Raw genomic sequence first — 22,378 nt, 5'->3', positions numbered from 1 at the left:
TACTTTTGTGTAATATTCAAGACACATAGCCTATATATATATATATATATATATATATATATATATATATATATATATATATATATATATATATATATATATATATATATATATACAGCTCTGGAAATATTGTACTTCACTATTGTAAGTCGCTTTGGGCAAAAGCGTCTACCTAATGTAATGTAATGTCATTAAGAGATCACTTCTGTTTCTGAATCAGTTTCTCTGATTTTGCTATTTATAGGTACATGTTTGAGTAAAATAAACATTGTTCCATAAAAGAATATGGTCATTTAGAGCATTTATTTGCAGAAAATGAGAAATGGCTGAAATAACAACAAAGATGCAGAGCTTTCAGACCTTAAATAGTACAAAGAAAACAAGTTCATATTCATAAAATTTTAGGAGTTCAGAAATCAATATTTGGTGGAATAACCCTGGTTTTAATCACAGTTTTCATGCATCTTGGCATGTTCTCCTCCACCAGTCTTACACACTGCTTTTGGATAACTTTATGCCACTCCTGGTGCAAAAATTCAAGCAGTTCAGCTTGTTTTGATCACTTTTGATCATCCATCTTCCTCTTGATTATATTCCAGATGTTTTGAAATGGGTCAAATCAAAGAAACTCCTCATTTTTAAGTGCTCTCTTATTTTTACCAGAGCTGTATATATATATATATTTAAACTCTGAGCATGCACTGGTTTCCCATAGTGCTCATAGCTGAGGGGAAGAGTGAGAGTGTAGTTCTCCCAGTGGAGTAGTGGGTTGAGACACACTTGGCAAAAACCTCCAGGCTGCTCCAAGTTTTCATTCGTTAGCATCTCATCAGCAAGATATGTGTGTGTTTGTGTGTGAGAGAAGAGCCTGAAGTCAGACTTGTTCACATGGCTGTAGCTGCTGGAGGGAGAATTGGAGAACAGTTAGGGTATGGAGCTTTCTGAAGGATTCAGGGGGATCTTAAAATTTACCAATTCCCCCATTTTCTGCATGGCTTCCCTCAGAGCCTATAATACTGTATCTTGCCTTTAGTACCTCTTTGTTATTGTGGGCCTGATTCTGGTTGATAATAGGTGTAGGTATATGGCCATAACATGACACTGCCTCCACCATGTTTAACAAATGATCTGATTGTACTGCTTTTGATCATCATCCTGTTCATTCCCTAAATACATTAAAATTTAAGAACCAGTTTATTATACTCTCTGTACTTACTCATAAAACTCAATATGTGCCATCAGATATTAAACAAAAAATCTACGTTTAACCACTTGCTTCTAAGTAGCTTCTGCCACTTAGTTCATCTCTCATTTCCCTTATGAAGCAGAAATCTTTATTGCCAGTTTTGTTTCCACACCCCGGTTTGCCATCTATGGAACATAATAGCAGACAAACACAGCATACTACAGAAAGTGCAGCAGCAATAGCATTAGATGCTACCCAACCTAAAAACTTCAGCATCTTTCTAAAAAGCTTTGTAAATCTTGAGTTAATATTGGCAGTGTGTTAGATAGATGGAGCCAGCTTAGATCCTAGAAGGACTACAAGACAGATTCCGATCTGGCTAATTTTCTAAACTGTTACATACTTATGTTATCTATTAAACTGAAGAGTACAGATCTCCAGTTTGAAGAGTATATATTTTCTAAACAGTTTGGCTTAACAAGCTAGCTGATAATTTAAAAAAATCCACATTAGCTGGTTTATAGTTTGCAAATAATGAAAAAAAAAAACATGACCAAGTGCACTCATTTGTGCAGATCAGTGTTCTTAACTCATGTGGCGTTTTGAAATCGTGGTGTCCTTTTTTATGCATAGTATTATTTAATACACATTGTTCCTGTAATATCGGTTTAATCTCTTTTGTAATAAACTCTGAGATACTGGGTGTGTGTTTGAACTAGAAGGCTCATTATCATTATTTGGTTTAAGGCAGTGGACATGTGCCTGACCTGTTTGTTATGACAGGTGCTGAAGTTCTCTGTTGATGTGAAGTGGACCCATCGCTGCTGGTAGGAGACGCTCGGATAAGAGTACATGAATCATACAGAGCTTGACCTTGAGCGCCGTTGAAGCCTGGAGTGATGTTAGCGGGGAAGCCGACCTGCAGAGAGTATGAGGTTAAATGCTCACAGGCAGAATGATGGTTCTGCAACGAGACACTACCAGCAGGACACAACCTTTCCAGTGTGCAAACGGCCTCTAAACAGGGTCTGTCTTTGCCTCAGGATCTGTTTGGTTTCCGTCCACGTCTGATTAAAAACACCCACAACTCAGGAAGAAAGTACACGTCTGCTGTTGTGATACTGCAAGAGATTTTATTTACACATAAGGTGCATTTTCACAGCTGTAGTTTGTTTCTTTGTTCCAGATCAGTTGATGAGTCTTGTTTTTTTTTTCCACACAGGCACAAACCTAAAGCACCAATAAACCACGCAGGCACTCCTCTCTCTGGTGTGGGAGCAAGAAGGTAAATATAACAACAAGATTCGGTGTTCTAGAGCAGCATGTATATTCCCAAATTTCTCCAGCACTAAGGCTGGAGCATTAGCATTAACGGCTAACTGCTAGCGCTAGAAACCCTGAGTGTTCCAGTAAGCCAGGGTGATATTAGCTAGCGGTTCATCCCACATAGCTTGTTTTAACACTGTAACAGTTTTAACACTGCGCAGGCTACAGTCCGATATACTTCACGCGCAAATATTGGCAGTGTGTTACGTAGATGGAGCCAGCTTAGATCCCAGAAGGACTACAAGACCTGGCTAATTGTCTCTTGAACTGTTAAATACTGAGTTATGTTATCTCTTGTCTATTAAACTGAGCAGTATGTTATTGACATCTGTAAAATGAAAACTGCAGTTTGAAGAGTTTATATTTTCTGAACAGTTGGCTTGTCAAGCTAGCTAAGGGTAGACATACTAATAAAAAAATCTGTATCAGCTGGTTTATAGTGTGTTAATAAAAAAAATTGTGTAGCGGTTCATCCCACATAGCTTGTTTTAACACTGTAAAGGCGCAGGGTACAGTCCAATATACTTCCCTCTGAACGGTGAAAGCGCTAACGTGGTTAGCGGCTAATGCTAATGCAGAAAATTCAATGCTGCACTTTTAAAACAGTGTTTTTTTGATGAGATGTCCAGTAGGAAACAGAGTGGCTCACCTACTGTACCGCGGAGCTTTTTAACTGTACCGCGGAGCTTAGCTACTGTACCGCGGAGCTTTTTAACTGTACCGCGGAGCTTTTTAACTGTACCGCGGAGCTTAGCTACTGTACCGCGGGGCTTTTTAACTGTACCGCAGAGCTTAGCTACTGTACCGCGGGGCTTTTTAACTGTACCGCAGAGCTTAGCTACTGTACCGCGGGTTTTTTAAATGTACCACGGGGCTTAGCTACTTTCGCGCGGACCTTTTTACTGTCTCGCGGAGTTTATCCACTGTCCTGCGGAGCTCTTTAACAGCAGGACAGTAGGTGAGCTCCGCAAGACTCAGATGCACATTTATGGTTATAGTTTGACTCTATAATAAAACTATTTAATCATGTCTAACAATGTTTTGCTATCATGTTGTCTGGTTAGCTGAATGGTCTTATTTGGAATCTAGCTTTTAACCAAACACATATATCCAACTACATTTCCAACCATGTTTCAGGTAACTGATAAGAACCTCAGCTGTTTAGCTTGTTAGCTAACTTATCTAAACCTATCTGGATAGCAAGGAGTTCAAACACATATATATCCAACCACAGTTTGTGCTTTAACATCTATTACATTGGTTTTATTTGTTATATTCGTGATTTTAGATTTGAGGTGTTATCTATATGGGTTATTTAACACCATAAACATGGTATGTGCTATTGTTTTTTGCTTGTTAGCTAACATATCTAAACCTAGTCCAAACATGATATAACATGACATAACTATTCACATTTTGTTGTTGCTCTGTTGCTCCAGCTCCAGTTGCTTAACTTTCTCAGACACAAATATTTATCTTTAATGCTTATTTCAGTTAGTTCTGTATCTCAGTGTCTTTCATTCTTGTCTATAGTGGGGTATATAAGTAGGGTTTCTGTCAGCCAGAATAGCAAGTGTTCTCTGGTGAACAGTATGTTATTCTGCTAACTAAGCAAATGCTAAGCAGCTTGTCTGTGCTGTTTTGCAGCAGTTAAACATTTGTAAGGGGCATACTAATGTTTAACATTTATATAATGTTTGATATAATAGTCTGCACAGTGAACTGAAACTTAGTTTTTAATCCTCATAGCAGGATACGATGGTAAAAAAGCTATTTAAACAGAGGACCACATGCTCTACTTGTGCAGCTTACTCTAACGTCACCCCATGCTTTTAGTAATACTCTAAAAAAACAGGAATAGTTTGAGATAGTATGAAAAAAGTGGACACCACCCAACCTTATTTTCACCCCTTTTTTTTTTTTTTTTTTTTTTTTTTTTTTTTTAAGCTATAGCAGACCCTTAGCAAGTTTTTTCTCTGATTTGCTTGGGCCTCATACAGTAAGTCTTAAGCCCTATCTGGACAGGATTAGTTTCTCAGGGGGTCTTAATGTAATTTTCTCCTTAACGGGGGTCCTCTGTGATTTTATTCCCATCTGCAATGACCATGTACGTGTTTCTTAGATGTCCCCTGAAAAAATTACAGGCAGTTTTCCGCTGAACTCCGTGGTCCTCCGGTAATTTTAGTCCCGCCTGGATGCACATCTCTGAGTGTCGTCTCCTTGTGTTTTATAAAATAGCTATTTGTCCACTGCCACACACTGTAATTACACTTTGGGCACCTGTTTCCACGGAGATCCATGTAAACACAACAGTGAATGGATATGGAGGAGCTACTAAACACGATGTCATGTGACCGAGAAAGAAAAAAAAATCACTGGTCCTCCTGTTTTTAATCTGTTTTTAATTGCAGTTTGGATGCAAGAGTTTTATTACTAAGAAGAAGTGTAAAATATTTTTCACAGACGTCCCCCTGAGAAACTAATCCCATCCAGAAAATGAGTCCTCCTTATTTTAACTGCTAGCAAATGTTTCTATGGCAATTTTTGACCCTTACTAATATGAAATATTTTTGAAAGGCAACAATGGAAAAACAATATAGTGCATTTTTTCCATGTTTTTTCTCAACCTTTTTATCCATAGAGCCTGAAATGTAGTGTCACGCTTGAGGCGGTAGTTTGCATCCAGATGTGGTGTGCACCTAGGGGAGTTAATTGGGTTGTGAGATTTATTGAGTGACTTCAAAGCAAGTTGAAATGGGAATGGGAATGGTGCTACGGAAAGGAGAGACACATGAGAGAACAATTAGCATCACATGACTTTTGCTGGATTTATTAGCCATGTTTGAAGTCATCAGTAATTGTGATTACAGTGATTAGTTCAGAACTGTAGTAGTAATAAAAAAAGAATTAATAAAAATAGTTATATTGTTACGCCACTTAAGTCTGTTAAAAAGTTTCAGGTGCCAAAATCGGTTTGTGAGTTGTGACGCTTTTATATAATATAGTACCTACAGTACTCAACTCTACTCAACCCTACTTCATTTTTGATACTGGATACTAGGGCTGCAGCTATCGATTATTTTAGTAATCGAGTACTCTACTTAAAAATCGATTCAATTAGTCGAGTAATTGGATAAAACATATTTTTGATTGAGTAATTAAAAAATACACAAGAGAAAACAAGACATTTCACCTAATAATGAATGACCAATTGATTTCCTTTTTTAGATAAGTTAAATTCACAACATACATTTCCAAACACAAATACAAATAAATAAAGGAATAATAATAATTTAATAATTAGTACTTTAATAAATTAAGTTTAGTTATTTTTAACAAGGATTTCTTGTAAATATTAAAACTATAGGGAATTAATCAATAAAAAAGGCATAAACATTTGCATCATGTTGTGCATCTTAGCTTCTGAACAGCAGAGATGTTGCCAGTTCGTCTCACTAAGCTGGTGACCTGTATTAGTTTATAAACTCCTCAGCACTGTGTTCACTTAATTGTCTGTTTTTATAAACTAACCACACATTAGACAGTTTTTCTAATGATCCGAACTCCACAGCTCTGTCGTTATGTTATTAAGGTACATTAATGTTAATCTTATTAATTTGTTATGAGTTATGGCAAGAGCGAATACACGTTGCCCAGCCTAAAATGCTGTATTATTATTGCCATTTTTCCACGTAAGTTGTCGCTCTTTTCCCTCGCTGCTTCAAAATACCCTCTTCTCGACTAAAACCTAAGCCGCCTCCTCCCGCTTCCTGTATGCCGGTGACGTAGTGCTGAGCGCGTTGTCACATTAAAAGCGCGAAGTACCGCGCGCTGAGTTTTTTAATTAAATAAAAGATTACTCGAGGCACAGAATATTACTCGACCAATTTTTTTAATCGAGTAACTCGAATTACTCGAGTAATCGTTTCACCCCTACTGGATACCTGGTTCCTTTTTTACTACCACATCGCCACACAGTAAAGACCCTTTCACACAGAATTAAGTAAGAATTTTCCAGATGGAAAGAATGATTGGAACCTTTACACAGAATCTGAAGTGTTATTTGCCTTCTGTGCTCTTTAAACTGGTCTTAAAATCTCCATGGTGCTAATAAATGTCTACTCTTTCCTTTTCTCTTCTTGCAGTCTGCTTTGAGATCTCTTTTGCTTCTCTTTTTAATTTCCTTCCTTCACATGAGTGCAAATAAGCCAGAAAAGCTACAGTCATTGCAGTCTTTTGTGAATGTGATCAGACTAAATGGACCGAGACAAACTTATGTAAATGTAGACAAACAGCTACATATATAAAGTTTCTCTAAAAAAATCACCACCGTCTGCAACCATAACAACAGAGCTCTTATTGGTCAACTTGATTTAATGCATCTGACATTGCAGAAAATTGAATTAAACAAATTTAGGCTCCAATTGAAAAATGTATGTAGCATTATTGTCTCAGTTTTGTACGACAACATTATTGTAAGTATTCTTTTTCTAACTAAATGTCTATTTTTTTAACTTTACCAGTGGAGAGGGCAGATGAGATTGAGTTCCAAATTGTCAGTTTACGGCTTTTTGTCTCAGGTAGAGTGATTAATTTTTCTGGACAGTGAACTCTCTGCAAGGTTCACATCATGCTCTATCCCTAACTGGGCTTTCTTGAAACCTGGTACTGTCAAAGTACCCTGTTCCAGATACCAGGTACCAACTGTGCCTTATGGAAAAGTAGTTTCAAGTAGATTCAGTTCAAGTAGTGTAGGTTCCATGCAGTGAAAAAGTGCCATATTAGCCTATGAAAGTTGGGCTTCTTCAGACTGGTAGGACCTGACCTCCTTGCAGTCTTGAAAAGCACACATGCACATACACAAACATATGGGAAGATTTGCAGCCCTCTCCCTAGGGAAAAGACAGATGCTGTATCAGCATGCTTCACATCAAAGCTGTTGTTTGCAGTACATTAGGCATTTCCGCTGTAGAGTCTTGGCTTTTTCAGTGTCTGCTTGGGGACATGCTTTAGCACCCACCCGCTCACACGAGCACAAAGCACAAATCATCAGAGGAAAAGCTCGTTTCTGAGCATTCTCTAAATAGAGATTTCAAAAGGGCAAAACAACTGAAGAGCATGAGCGAGGCAGAGGCGGCAGTGAGAGGAGTCAGGAGTCACAGCGGGGAGCTACAGAAAGCCTGTGCAGTACATGGGCCTCTCAGGAAGTGTAGAGGATGACTGAGAGGACAAGTGGGCTTTATGGAAGTTAAAAGCTGACACGAGGAGAGGGAATAAAAACCTGCTTTTAAATTTTGGTGAAGGGAGGACTTAGCGTGGCTATGTTCACATTATAACTTATATTAATGAAATAAATGTTTTTTTAGATTTGGTAATATTTTTAAGCTTCAGATTAATTAATGTAAGTGTCCTGTACCTGTCTGAAATATGAACAGATTTGTCACTGAAACATCATGAATGCACACTTTGATACATTTATGTACATTGGCTTATTGCCTATTGTGTCTGGTCAGTCAACTAATAATTTATTTGTAACAGGAAAGCACTACATAAAGTGCTGGGGACAGAAACGATATAGAGGTGGAATAAGTGCCATTCATATACTCAGTTCACACTTAGCTTGTTCTTTGTGCTTTGGTCACCATATTTTCTTACTAAACTTGGGCAAGCATATTCCACATTTAAATGTTTTCTGGGCAAGAAACAAGATCCACATTTACTGAAATCAGAGGTAGACATGACATATATATCAAAAATCCCTAATTAATCAACTATTTGGAAAAATAATCAACAGATTATTCGACTAACAAAATAATCATTATTTGTAGCCCTATTGTACAGAGCAGCTTACCTCCTTATAAGGACTTTAGTCTGTTACAGGCAAAAGGTGCATGAATTTCAGTCACTTCACCTTGGTAATTTGATTTCCAAACTATGCCTCAATCAAGAGATTGTTACAAAAAAATCTAAATATCACAATAACAAGGAAAATGTTGTTTGATTTAATTGAGCATAATTATGTAGTGAATCAGGGATGGGGTGCTTTCAGACACCTTTTCATGGACTAAGTATTGTCTGTTTAAGCTATTTCTGTTCTGTTTCATTTGTTTTTAGATCTTTTGGACATTAATTAATAATTAATAATTTACACACAGTCATGAGAATTATTGATTGCTTATTTTAATGCAAGCTGGATGTAGCGTTTTTTTTTTTTAGAAACTGCTAAAGTTGCTCAGTTCAGGCTCTGTGTTTGAGTTCTCCTCTGTGGTGCTTTCATGTCACAGACTGGATGAGGAGAGGTCACGTGACTACAAAGGTGGTAGTATGTTTTTAAGGAGACAGTACATGAACACACAGGGGAGAGTTAATTTACAGCATGGCTGTAGTTCTGGAGATTTTAGAAGATGTAAGTTTTTCATTAACTGTATATTAGGGGTGGGCAATATTATATCGTATACAATATATCGTGACACAGAAATATCATGATATTAAAAATCCATATCGTGATAATAGGGCTGTTCTGTCTTAAAAGTAGTCTATTATTTACTGTGAAGCTTTAGGTGTATTTATTGTATAATTGTTTTAGTTTGCAGTTTATATGCATGCACTAAATATTCTGCAATATTATTTGGTGCATTATCTTATTTTATGCTATATTATTTATTTTGCCACATTATGATTATACTGTTATATTATTATACTATATTCCTGAAATTAATTAATTATTTTTTCTGTTTTCCTATATCGCCAAGTATATCGTTATCGCAAAAATACCCTGAATTATTGGGATATTATTTTAGAGCCATATCGCCCACCCCTACTGTATATATATATATGTGTATATATATATATATATATATACACATATATATATATATATATATATATATATATGTAATGTGCTTTTGCCAGTAAAGCCTTTTCTGACTGACTCTCTCCCAAGTCAGTCTGAATGCCCTGCTCTTTGTGCTGCCTGCTCGACACCCTGCTGCCATAGTAATCCAGAAACAATAGCTGTGTGCTGGAGGGATAGCAAAGAAAAGACAAGTATAAGTGATGTGAGAAAGTGCTGAGAGTGGGGAAAGGGATCTGTGTCCAGCAGCTTTACGCCTCTGTAGGACTTGGTCAGCGAGATGAGCGTGAGAGTGATCAGACCTCTGACACGCACTTTGAGGATACCCACGTCTCTTGTGCAGTGGAGGAGTTGGGACAAAAGAGGGGTGACTCAGTCAGAATGGAGCGGCATTCCTGTTGTATCCTAGGATATGACTGACTGACTGGCTGACTGACTGGTCAAAACAGTGATATTTTTTTTTTACTATATATTGTCCTATAAGTATTTATGGACTTATAAACGATATTTTTTTTATTTGTAACATAAATATCATAATGCAGTTACTAGGCCGATCACTACAACTATTAGTACTGAATGTAAATTTGTAAGTTATATTATTGTAATTTTAAGACCATTATATGCCACTAATATAATAATAATTATATAGTGGTATAGTAAAGCTATTACTCCCCGTTTACAGAGCAATTGGCTTTTAATAATTAAGAATATAAAGATATTTGAATTGGAAAACAATATCGAGGTGTCAGGCCTAATCCCAAGTGCAATACAAACACAGGTGATTTGGTCCACATTTTGGGTTTATGGTTTATTATTATGTAACTTAAGCCTCACAGATTTATTGATAATGCCTACTTAATCTATACAAAGTATTGAAACTTTGGAGGGAAAATATATGATACAATTAAGTTTTATCCTCATCTGGAGAACTATCCAATGCAGGGCTGCATAATATATTGTTTTTGCTTTCATAGTATACCACAGTTTGTTCTGACCCTGCAATGTGATTGGCTGAGATTGTGGTTGGCATTCTATGAGTGCCGTTATCAGCTGGTAATGCACTGTAACCTATGCTCTTCATGTATTACTCCGCCACATGCAAGTAACCTAGCATCGGTGCAGCGCTTACAAGCCAAACAGCACAGCTACAGACAGAGCTACAATGGAACTATTTTAACTTGCGGATTGTTTATAACCAAACAGATTGTATTTTCTTGTCTGCTTTAACTCTTGAGGTTTGTATTATTTCTTAAATACATATCGCAGGAAGTGCAATGTCATTGTCAAATTAAATCAAAACCCATCCTGCCACACACTTTTTACTGCTTGATTAAAAAGTATAAAGTGTATTTTTAAAACCTGTTCTCATTTTAATAAATTATATTATATTGTCTTGCAGACAAATAGTGCATTATTAATATCATGACATGTTGGATCAGTGACTTCTTGTGAGTTCTGGTGAAATCTGGTAAAATTCCTGTATTCTTTATCTTGCAGTATGTATTAAAGAAACGTTTGGCAATGTCATAGACTTTCCCAGAAGCTTGAAACCCTAGTCCAAATGTTTGTTGACACTCATTTAGCTACTTTAGGTTGCACCCATTGCTAACACCGATGTGCAAATGCAATTACACCGCTTGTCCAGTAATCATGGATAAGGATTGCTAATAGAATATGACTCACTGGAGCAGATAACTGTGTAGAATAGCTTCAGCTGGTATTTTACCCATTAAGAATTCTGTTGTTTTGGACAGTAAGTTTATTAGAGTATTGCCTGGGTTATTACATATATTTTGCTCACTAAAGTTATATACTATCATGTATATTATTTATCCTACACAGACTGTTGGAATGAAAATCTGATCATATCACATTGTTTGTTGTTATTTATGTATTAATAATCAGATTATATATTACTATTTTGTCAGTAATACTACTATATTGCATTGACCTGTCTGCATATCAGTCATGGGTTTCCTGCACTCACTGAAGCTCTGCTATTGGTTCCTGTGTTGAATGAGCAATAACAAAAGCAGCTGACTCCCACCCTCACCAACTGAAAGCTTTTTTCCTCCAAAGCTCAAAGAATGTCAGTAAGCTGTAGAGTTATGTCAAAGACTTTGGGCGGTGTGTTGGAGGTTTAAGATTGCAGAGGTCGTTTCAGGGTCAGAGGCTGATCTAGATTGTTCCTCACAGATTTAAGGTCCATGTTAACAATAGAGATTCTGTTGTGTGTAACAATAATGAATTCATTAGCCGAGAGCCCAGACTGAGCCATCAGAGAAATAGAACCCGAGGAAAAGCACTGTGCTCCAGCAATTTCCCTCCAGCGAGGAGATGTAAATAAGCAGGAGACTCATTAAACTGTGGAAATACTGTGTGTGAGACTGTACGGCTGTCAGCTTTGTGTTTCAGAATCTAATTCAGCCAGTGTATAAGTCCTTGCAGATCTCCTTTTGTTGTTTGCAGTTTTTCTGGCACAGAACTTGATTTGTAAGCAGGGTCCAAATATTAGCCTATAGCACTTTTGGATGGCAATTCCAAATGCGTAATGTTTTCTGTTCCACAACCAGCTTTTCTGTGTGTCTGAGGTCCTTGTCTAGTTTAAACCTCAAATTTGTGCCATGTTTCGTACACTGACTTTTCAGATCTGCATTGAGCTCATCACACTTTCTCTTTGTGTGTTGGTCAATCCAATGAGTGCTGTTAAACAAACCCTTCTACCAGCAGTAACCAATCGTGATCACTTTTAACACCACTGAATTATTAGTTTAAGGGTGTTTTCTCCCAACTAAACTAAGTCCAATTGAATTGATTAAAAGGTGCAGGTGTGAATACAGTAATTGCACTTGGATGAAAACTGCATGAGAATAACGAGAGGAGGTGATCCAAACAAACTCTAGAGTTGTTCCTTTATGGTTAGAACATGATCTGACCATGATCTGTTCAATATCCAATAAGGATGAACCCATACCACTTTCTCTCTTCTGATACCGATGCCAGATTTTCAAGTATCTGCCAGTTAGGCCTGTCACAATAATTACATTATCGCCTTATCGTTCAATAAATGGACATGACCTCAATCATTTTAATAATCGTGATATCACCCATTATGTTTGCACTTACAAAATGCGCTTACGTATACTGTGACTGTGGACATGGCCACCGTGACCCGGTAGTGCAAAAGCACAGAGAAACACATACACAGGGAGTGAATAAACTCAAAACGTACCTTTATTAGGAAAAATGCCCCCCATCAACACCCAAAACTAACATAGAAACATAGTACCAGCTCAGTGCGGCTCTAGTCACTAGCAACAACACCACAGACATGCTGTTGGCCTCTGCCAAACACTAACTAATAGCATGCCTGCATTTCAGTAACTGTTTCATTGGATCTGTGCTCTCGGTTAGGATACCGAAACCCTGTGTAATCACAGTATCAGCACAGGTACAGATACTGTATAGTGTATGCAAGTTGCAACACTAATATCAGGTAACTCTGCTTGTGTGAGGTCAATAACCCCTGTATCCAGTTTATATGGTCAGTGCTACCGATATCCCCAAGCCCAATATCCTCATGACATGTCTATAATTAATATACCGTATGTAAACATCCAATTACAACAGTAGCAATTTCTTTAGATGCTCCTTTTGGAGTAGACTTTTTTATGTTTGGATAGATTGACGTGTAAATTATATATATATATAAAAAAACAGGTTCTGTTGCATTTATGTAAAAAAAAAAAAAAAAACTTTCATTAAGCAAGGCCCAAGTCTCTGGAATTTTATGAAAGCTTATTTATTTCTTTATTAAATTTTCACCCCAATTTAGCTAAGCCACATAACACATCCTTGGTCAGTTTTGCTCTCTCAGGCTCCGGCTGCTGATCGCGAAGCAGCGTGACCCAGTATTTAAACTCACGATTCCTGGGCCTTAGTGTCGTCGTTGAGCCACTCAGAACCGTCTTTAATTTGCATTGTTTGAATAACATTTTAATCTTCTATTTCTCTTGCATTATTTGTAAGACTGTAAGTCTTACAAAACTCTCACCAGCTTTCTGTACAAGCAAGCTTGCGTCTGTTTTTCCCAACATTTAATTAGAAATCAATTAACTTTGTCGCCTTGGGTTTCACACAAACATAAATGATTAACAGTAACTTTCCAAATTCCCAGCAGACGAGGAGCCACCACTAACCTCATCAGAGACACACTGTTCAGCCCAGAGCTGCAATAGCAGAGGAATGCTTATTACAATAAATGAAATCCAGAGATACGTGACAAGTGCTTATTTATGTTTAGACACATAGACCAATACATACCCATACTATTTGTTAGGAAGGAATGCATGCAGTTAATCTGTAACCTTTAACACAAATTAATCAAGTGGCAAAATTGACAAAAATTGCCTGTGACGCATTAGCAGTTTTGTTTAGCGATATACACAGCAACACTTACTGTAGAGTTCAGAAGGTAGATTAGCTTTTATTTATGCTGTTATTATTAAGTTAATTCTCTCTTTTATTCTCTCTCTCACACACTCAGCTGATGGCACATTTCCTCTTTTTTCCTCTGTTGAAGGTGGAATATGGAGCTACACTAGTGTTTATTTTCTCCATTAAAACTCTCAGTTAAACTCAGTTACTCAACACTTTACAGTATTCTAGTTTAAAAAGCATCACCCTGAGTACCTACCCTGAGTAATTATTATAATACATTAAAACTACCTTGAGATATTATAATACAGTAAATCTACCCTGGTATATTATAGTACATTAAAAAAAGATCTAGTTGGCCAAGTGTAAATCACACTACATTGTTATTTTTATCCCCTTTCAAAAATTAAAAAAATGTAATCATGATTAATCTATGATTAAGTCACAGAATATTGTTGTGATTAATATGGTTATTTTTTAAGGGATTGGCACCAATAACGCAAAACTAAGTGTTTCTAACACTGATTCTTCCATTTACATTCACATACCTATTATCTAATCTAATTAATCTTGATTAATCACAGAATTTTATTGTGATTAATTTGATTATTTTTTGTAATTGATTGACACCCCTAGTTTTAAGATGCTTTACTATACTTTGCTTAGTGCTGCTTTTTTTCTGCACAGTCGCTGTGCAGAAATCTGGGTTCCCAGTTGCTTCTTCATCATACTCTCTTGTATGTTTTGCATTTGACAGGTTTAAAATAAATGTTTCTTTATGCACGTTGAGCCTGATTCCTGCTCCAGTTCTTATTTTAATGCTTTCTTCTCCAGATCCCTGCTGTAATTCATCACATTGAGGCGGATCAGAGGGAGGCTGTACTTTGTGTGTTAGGTTAATTAACTGGCCGAGCATCAGCGGGAGGTGTGAGACTGGGAGATGCTGGTGGAGACTGGTCATTAACGAGAACAGTGTGAAAACCCATGTCTCTGCTTAGCGAGGGTCCTGACCTTATTCCACCAACCTATTCACACTGCGCCAAATGAACCTGTCTCTCTGCTCTAAATTGTCCTCTATTAGCCGAGTTCAGTCTCCTTTCAGAAAGAGCGGTTCTGCTGGAGTGCTGGCTGTTTGATGAATGGAGAAGAATGCGATTATTATCTAATGTGCTACACATGACGTGGTGGATGTGAGGTAGAAAGAGAAGAAAAAGAAATCTGGGGGTTTGAGATCCGTCTTCAATTCTGCTTGACCTGAATGCTAAACATGAAGGGACTGCCCTTCTTCCCTGCTCCATTCTTTTCTTCTGTCCTTTCATGCTTCCCCTCTTTTCTGGGGTTTTGTGTGAGGAGTATAAAGCTCAAGAGAAGCTGTGTATGAAAGTGCTGAGGCGGCCAAATGGGGCCCCGGTCTCTTCTACTGATTTTAAACTCCCACTGAGGTGGTACACCGGGCCAGCTGGGCTTTAGGACAGTTTGGAACATCACTTCCTCTCCTTTTCTCTCTGCCTGGTGCTCTTTCACTCGTTTTTTTGTGTTGTTCTTTCCCTATTATACACTGTGTAGCTAAGCACATAAACTTCTCATTCAGCCAGAGACAAAGACCGAATTCGGCAAAAAGAAAAAAAAGGGGATTACTGGAAGTAGAGGTAGCCGATATGGTCCTAAAATAATATCATGATAGTATATATGATGGTATACAATTTTTTTTAAATTAATTTTAAGAATGTACTACTGCAACAGCAAAATCTAAAAATCTGTAAATGTCTGTCTGTTTTATAAACAGTAACAGTAAATTAATAATGCAACAAAGCTAATGTAGCAAAACAAATCTACCAAAATGCTAAAGTCCAGGATATTTAGTGTATGCATATACAGCCCCAATTCCAATGAAGTTGGGCTGTTGTGAAAAAAAAAAACATACATAAAAACAAAATTCAATGATTTGCAAATCCTTTTCAACCTATATTCTGTTAAAGACACTACAAAGACAAGACATTTAATGTTCAAACGGATAAACTTTATGGGTTTTTGCACACATTCACTCATTTTAAATTTGATGCAACACTTTCCAAAGAAGTGTAAAGATTTTTAAGGTTGTACACAATGACAACTTCATTAAAATTAGGGTTGTAAACTACAAAAATAAACAGTTGTACAAAAAAAACGTGAATAGCAATAAAATTCAGAAACAGCAAATTAAAATCAGAAAATTACTGTCTCCATATATTGGGTACGATATGAAGAGGCGCACTCCTACCTAAAAGTGCTCTAAAGTTGTTACTTAGTTTGAGCTCTGACCATGTGACATGTAACAATCTTGATTCTAGCGTTTTGCACATCCAGATTGATTGATTGAGTATAATTTACCTGTGGTTTGAGTCTAATTGCCGTTGTTGTCTGAGAACACCTCTGAGTTCCTGAATAATTGCTTTAAATTCCAGTCTGTCAACAGTATACTCAGCTCTTATAGAGCTAATTGTTTGATACAGAGACTTTATACAGCAGAAGAAAAGTCAGTTTATTATGAGTTAATGAACAGTTTTAACTGACAAAAGGAACTCTCTGAACGCAATATTACCTACACTGAACATCACACACATGCACACACATTTTAGGTTCAACTGTGTATTATTTTAACTATATGGTTGCAGGACTGAATGAACTCAATTAAGTTGATTTTAATATTATTATTAGTGCCAATATTAAGTGAGCAAAATAGATTTGAGTGTATGATGCATAGTTGGAGATATTGGTTTGCCAGGATGAAAAAATATATATTAGTAACTTTATAAGGGGTGTTGTTTTTTGTTTGTAAACTTTCACAAGCATCATAAACTCTCTCTTTAAGCCACAGATGTGTCTAGAGTTGTCATGCCAGCAGACAAGCAAACAAATTGGCTCGGTCCCACCAAGTACAGGTTTTTAACAAACGCCTGAAAGATAGTAAGTCTTTGTCCGATATGGTGTTTCAAAAGGTTCTGTGATCAACTCCCCATTCGTACAATTAAAAAATATATATATATAAAAAAAATCATAATATACTGCCTCCAAGAACCCTTTTTTTTAGATGACTGATAGTGGATGATTTTTGAGAACTCTCTTTTAGTGTAGATAGTGTAGATTTTGATTATTTTCTGGTAGTGTATAACTTTAAATTATACATATTTGCTGTCAAAACAACTTTCAAAATCCTTATTGTGCTTCATCTTCATTATTGTATGTAGGTCTGCTTTGGCCATTATGCTGAATTTTGATACAGAATTTGTCTGGTATCTGCACCTCCAGCTGAGCTTGCATTTCTTGGCTTTTTTCTGGTCTGAAGCCTCAGTTTATGCCTCTAGAAAGACGTTTTCACTGCACTAAACTTCATGACAAAAAGCTTTCTCTGTGTTACAGCAAAAATATATTGTATTTTTCACACTAAAAGGTGCACCAGATTATAAGGTGCACTTTCAATAAACATCTGTTTTCTGGTCTATTTTGACGCACCATGGCATTTTATATGAGACTAGTCAGGATCAGAGGTGTCGCCATGTCATGTTTTCCTTCTAATTCAGCAAGCTAAGTAAAGAAAGCTGCAATTCTTAAACATATATATATTTCAGACGAGTCAGACAAGTCAAATAAGTGCTAAGAGTTCTCTCCTGAAAACTATTTATTTGGGTGATTAAAGCACTTCCATTTATTTACAGTCAGCTTAGAATGACAGATTTCCACTTAGGCTGGAGCATTAGCGCTAGCAGTTAACCGCTAGCGGTTAGCGGCTAATGCCGTCTGACAGCGCTAAACTGAGGAACCCTGAGTGTTCTGGTAAGCCAGGACAATATAAGCTAGCAGTTTGTCCCACGTCGCTTGTTTTAACACAGTAAACACGCAGACTAAAGTCTGATATACTTCCCTCTGAACGGCGAAAGAGCTAGAGCTGAGAGGTTAGCAGGAAATGCTAGTGCTGCTCCAGCAGTGCTCTCTGTGGTTAGCAGCAAGCTACAGGCTGATAATACTTACTAGGGGTGTGACGAGACACTAATATCACGAGACGAGGCGAGACACGATATTGGGTTCACGAGAACGAGACGAAATTTAAAAATAAAATTTGAAAGAAAACGTCAAAAATGAAAAATGGCTTGAAAACTAGAGTTTTATTTGACAAAATCATATAACAAACTTAACAGACTGGTTTCTCTCACACATTGATTCTATAAGAAATAGAAATAAGAATAAAAAAATAAAAATAAAACTTTTCTAGGTCTTATATAGTGCAAACAATAAGTGCAAACCACAATCAGTCATATTAAGACTATGGTTTGTGTTTTTTATCCTAAATTTCTTGTAACTTAACTATGCATAACCATAACCAGTCATATTAAGACTATGCTTGAAGTGCAAACAGAGACAGAACATTTTTTTTAATACAGTACAGAGTTAAGGGATTAGTACAGCTGCCTATGAAACAGTCACGTGTAGGATTTACTTACAGTATTTATATATGGTTTGTGTCTTGTTGGTCACTCTGTTACCGTTTATTGTTTCCACTGGAAAACCAAAATGCAGCCAGACATATGCAGCCAACTTAAAAGTCGCAGAAGCATCTTCTATGCAAATGCCCAAATTTTCCTCTTCTGCTGAGAGCTGCTCTCACTGCTCAGCCACCACATTCGCTGCTATCATAATTGTGTTGCCAGATCCCTCTTAAAAAGTCCACACTAAACTGTATTTTTTCCCCGCGAGACAAGTTTAAGATTGACGAGAAATATCGTCACGTTTATCTCGAGATCACGAGATCTCTTCACACCCCTAATACTTACCTCTGGACGTCCAAATATCTAGCGCTTGGTGCATTTATCAGCTAATGCTAATACTGCTGGAGAACTAAACTGAGTTGTGGCTTTACTGCTTCTTACAGCCTGACTGGTAAAATTATACATAAGGCGCACCGGATTCTATGGCTCACTGATGATTTTTGAGAAAATTTAAGTATTGAAGGTGCACCTTATAGTGTGAAAAATACGATGATTTCCAAAAATTGCATTAGTTAGTTTCAATGCAACAAAATGTGTCTGTTTCATATACTGGTGTTGTTTTGTTCATGTTCTGTTCAAAGAGAATAGTCTATAGGCTTATTATAAAACCCAGTCATGTTAAATGAATACTGGAATACGAATAAGAGTACAGTGTGGATCTTGCAGTTTTAGTTGCAGTGTATCCTTTCCTTCACTGTTAATTAGTCCAGTTGTTGGATTATAGGGCTTGCAGAGTGGCCTGCCCAATTACATCTATAGTAGAGGAAACATTTCCTGCATGTTTATTGTTTTCTCTGCAGTTTATTGGCTGTGACTCATTGACCGGCACTCTCTGATTTAAAGTGGGAGCATTTTAGCGAGTAGAACTTTAAAATGTACAGGACAGAGGGCCTGCAGGACCTGGACTTTTGAAGGAGACACTGCAGTATACTGAAAGCACGCAGGCACTTTATGTGACATGCAGTCCTGCTTTAATGTGCCTGTGTGTGAGATCTCAAAGAGAAAGCAGAGAGCTGGACACTAGCCTAGTGGATGTTTTATCTATATTAAATGCTTTAATCCCAGAAGTGAAAGACGGAATGTGGGACTGTTAAGTGCTGCTGGGCTGTGGGAAACATTCTCAGCCCAGGAGAACGGATCTGCACAAGGTCAAACTGGTGGCTTCTCTCTTAGCTTGACACAAAACAGTTAGGACAGTGCTTTGGTCAGAGTTTTAAGCTTCTGTAACCACTAATAAAGTGTGCAGCAACAGATTCAGAGCTTCTGTCTCTGACTTTACCTCTACTAGGTGGAGCAGCTATGGGTGGAGTGTCTAATGGAGTGAAGTAGTGCTGGGTGATTTTCATGATAAATTTGGTTAATTCGAATGACATTTTTAATGAGATTTTTCAAATAGAGTAATCACAATTTTACATAGATATTTTATGTGTTTAATTTAAAATAGCCGAAAACGCTACTCATTTCTGAAGTGTTTATCCTTTTTACCTTGGTTACCAGCGCCTCCCACTAACTTGCGCATATTTTCTAAATATTCAGCTTCGAGGGCTGAGCTCATACTGAAAAAAATTCCAGCACTGTTCCAGCACTTTCAACACAAACACCCGGTGCAATAAAGCATATATTTAGCTAGAAATAAACCCTACCGTTTCTAGTAACTGCAGCATTGGTCATTGCTCTCCGGTGAGAACAATAAAAGTCTCTTCTGTGACTCGTTTAGTGCGTTATTTCTCTATCGACTCAGTGAGTCGACTCAACCCAAAGTGTCTGAACACCAAACACATTTTTCTTTCATTATTTTACAGGTAAACCTAGTTTTGAACCATTTATTTGTTATCTGTAGTTTGATTTTTAGTAGGGGGGAAAATAATCGATTATAATCGAAAATCGGATTTTCTGTGAAACAATCAAAGAGTGTTTAAAAACCCCAGCAGCACTGCTGTGCCTGATCTACATGTAGCAGCACAACAAACACTGCTAACACACAACCATCATGTTAATCAGTGTCACTGCAGGGCTGAGATTAATGACCCACCACCCACATAATACTAGCTGCTCTGTGATGGTCTCTCCTGTGGGGTCCTGATTTTTGAAGAACAGGGTGTAAGGAGGAAAATAATTATAAAGTATGTAGAGAAACATATACAGAAATACAGTCTGTAATCATTATAGAAATATATGGGAAATTCTGAGTGGAACTGAAACGGTGGATCATGGGTGTAGAATCAAGTAAGTGGTCATAATTTTATGCTAAATTGTTGAATGTTCACATCTGTACCTACTGCTTTGTAGATATCCTTTTTGACACATGTGGGAGTTGTAGTGGAAACAGCTGTGTTTTTAGATACATTCTCAGTTGGGATTGGTATTTAATGGAAGTACTGTGTTGGTAGTGTATTTTTCGGTTGTGGCTGTGGATGTTATCCAGCTCTAACTTTCCTCTAAATGGAGTTAAAAATCATCACTTGCATGTGTGTGTGTTTCTATGCAGTTAAGCCTACATTGAGCCGGCTGAGATTGATTGCTACTGAGCAGCTTTCCGGCTTGTGAACGGATTTTCAGGCTTCAGGATTGATGCGTTTCCCTGTGGCAGAGCCATTGCTCTTCTTAATGATCCTCGTTATTAAGCAGGCGGGCTAAGTGGCAGACATATTAGGGTAGGCGGGGCTCCCTCCCACTACTTGGTGGCGTGAGTCTCATAGATTACGCTATTGTTGGCACAAAAACCTAAAGTCAGCATACAGTGCGTGTGTGCAGAAGACAAATACTCTCGATTCCCTCAGTCTAGAACTGTAGTAGATTATCTGCAACAACTAATCAGCATTATCTTTATTGGCAATAATACAAGGTTTTTGGCAACAGGCATTACTGCTTTTGTGGCTTGATGATGCTTGTGTTTCTAATTTATGCAGGAAAATCTGACCCATCAGCATCATTCCAGTGAGGAAAAGAATAATCAGCATAATCACTAGAGGTGGGAATCACAGGGCATCTTATGTTGTGATATCAGGATACTTTGCAATTGATAATAATGATAACTTCATCGTTAGGGCTGGGTAATGTTTTAAAAAAATATATACCTATACGATACTTTGACGTGATTCAGATTAATCAATCATTTTTTCGATATCTTTAATTAAATTATAACAAATCAATGCAAAAAGCAACAATTACTCTCAGACAACATACTGTCTCATACTATTTAAAGTTGTTTCTGTGCGTCCTGCGTTTCTGTGCGTCCTGCGTTTCTGTGCGTGCTGCCCGCGTGTTTCTGTGTGTCCTGCGTATCTGTGCGTCCTGCGTTTCTGTGCGTGCTGCCCACACGTTTCTGTGCATCCTGCGCTACTGTGCGTCCAGCGTTTCTGTGCGTCCTGTGTTTCTGTGCGTGCTGCCCGCGTGTTTCTGTGCGTCCTGCGTTTCTGTGCGTGCTGCCCACACGTTTCTGTGCATCCTGCGCTACTGTGCGTCCTGCGTTTCTGTGCATCCTGCTTTCTGTGCATCCTGCGCTTCTGTGTGTCCTGCATTTCTGTGCATCCTGCGTTTCTGTGCGTTCTGCGCTTCTGTGCTTCCTGCGTATCTGTGCATGCTGCCCGCACGTTTCTGTGCGTCCTGCGCTTCTGTGCGTCCTGCGTTTCTGTGCATCCTGCTTTTCTGTGCGTCCTGCGCTTCTGTGCTTCCTGCGTATCTGTGCGTGCTGCCCGCGCGTTTCTGTGAGCGTCCTGTGTTTCTGTGCGTGCTGCCCGCGTGTTTCTGTGCGTCCTGCGTTTCTGTGCGTGCTGCCCACACGTTTCTGTGCATCCTGCGCTACTGTGCGTCCTGCGTTTCTGTGCATCCTGCTTTCTGTGCATCCTGCGCTTCTGTGTGTCCTGCATTTCTGTGCATCCTGCGTTTCTGTGCGTCCTGCGCTTCTGTGCTTCCTGCGTATCTGTGCATGCTGCCCGCACGTTTCTGTGCGTCCTGCGTTCCTGTGCATCCTGCTTTTCTGTGCGTCCTGCGCTTCTGTGCTTCCTACGTATCTGTGCATGCTGCCCGCGCGTTTCTGTGAGCGTCCTGCGC

General features: G+C 38.0%; 1 protein-coding gene across 3 annotated transcripts in view; it reads left to right on the top strand.

Annotated features, from left to right (window-relative positions):
* Positions 1-22,378, top strand: part of nck2a (NCK adaptor protein 2a) — a 103,469-nt gene that overhangs the window by 45,093 nt on the left and 35,998 nt on the right. For 2 of the 3 annotated variants that reach the window (XM_049484855.1, XM_049484857.1), the window contains exon 2: positions 2,409-2,471. The exons of the other annotated variant lie outside the window; for it this stretch is intronic. The gene's annotated coding sequence lies outside the window, so the exon portion shown is untranslated. The remainder of the gene's footprint in view (positions 1-2,408; positions 2,472-22,378) is intronic. 3 annotated transcript variants of the gene reach the window in all.

Source organism: Astyanax mexicanus, chromosome 11 (genome assembly GCF_023375975.1).
Source record: "Astyanax mexicanus isolate ESR-SI-001 chromosome 11, AstMex3_surface, whole genome shotgun sequence".
In the NCBI taxonomy this organism is placed as follows: domain Eukaryota; kingdom Metazoa; phylum Chordata; class Actinopteri; order Characiformes; family Acestrorhamphidae; genus Astyanax; species Astyanax mexicanus.
Note: the sequence above shows the minus strand (reverse complement) of the source record. Positions and strands in the feature narration are given on the sequence as shown.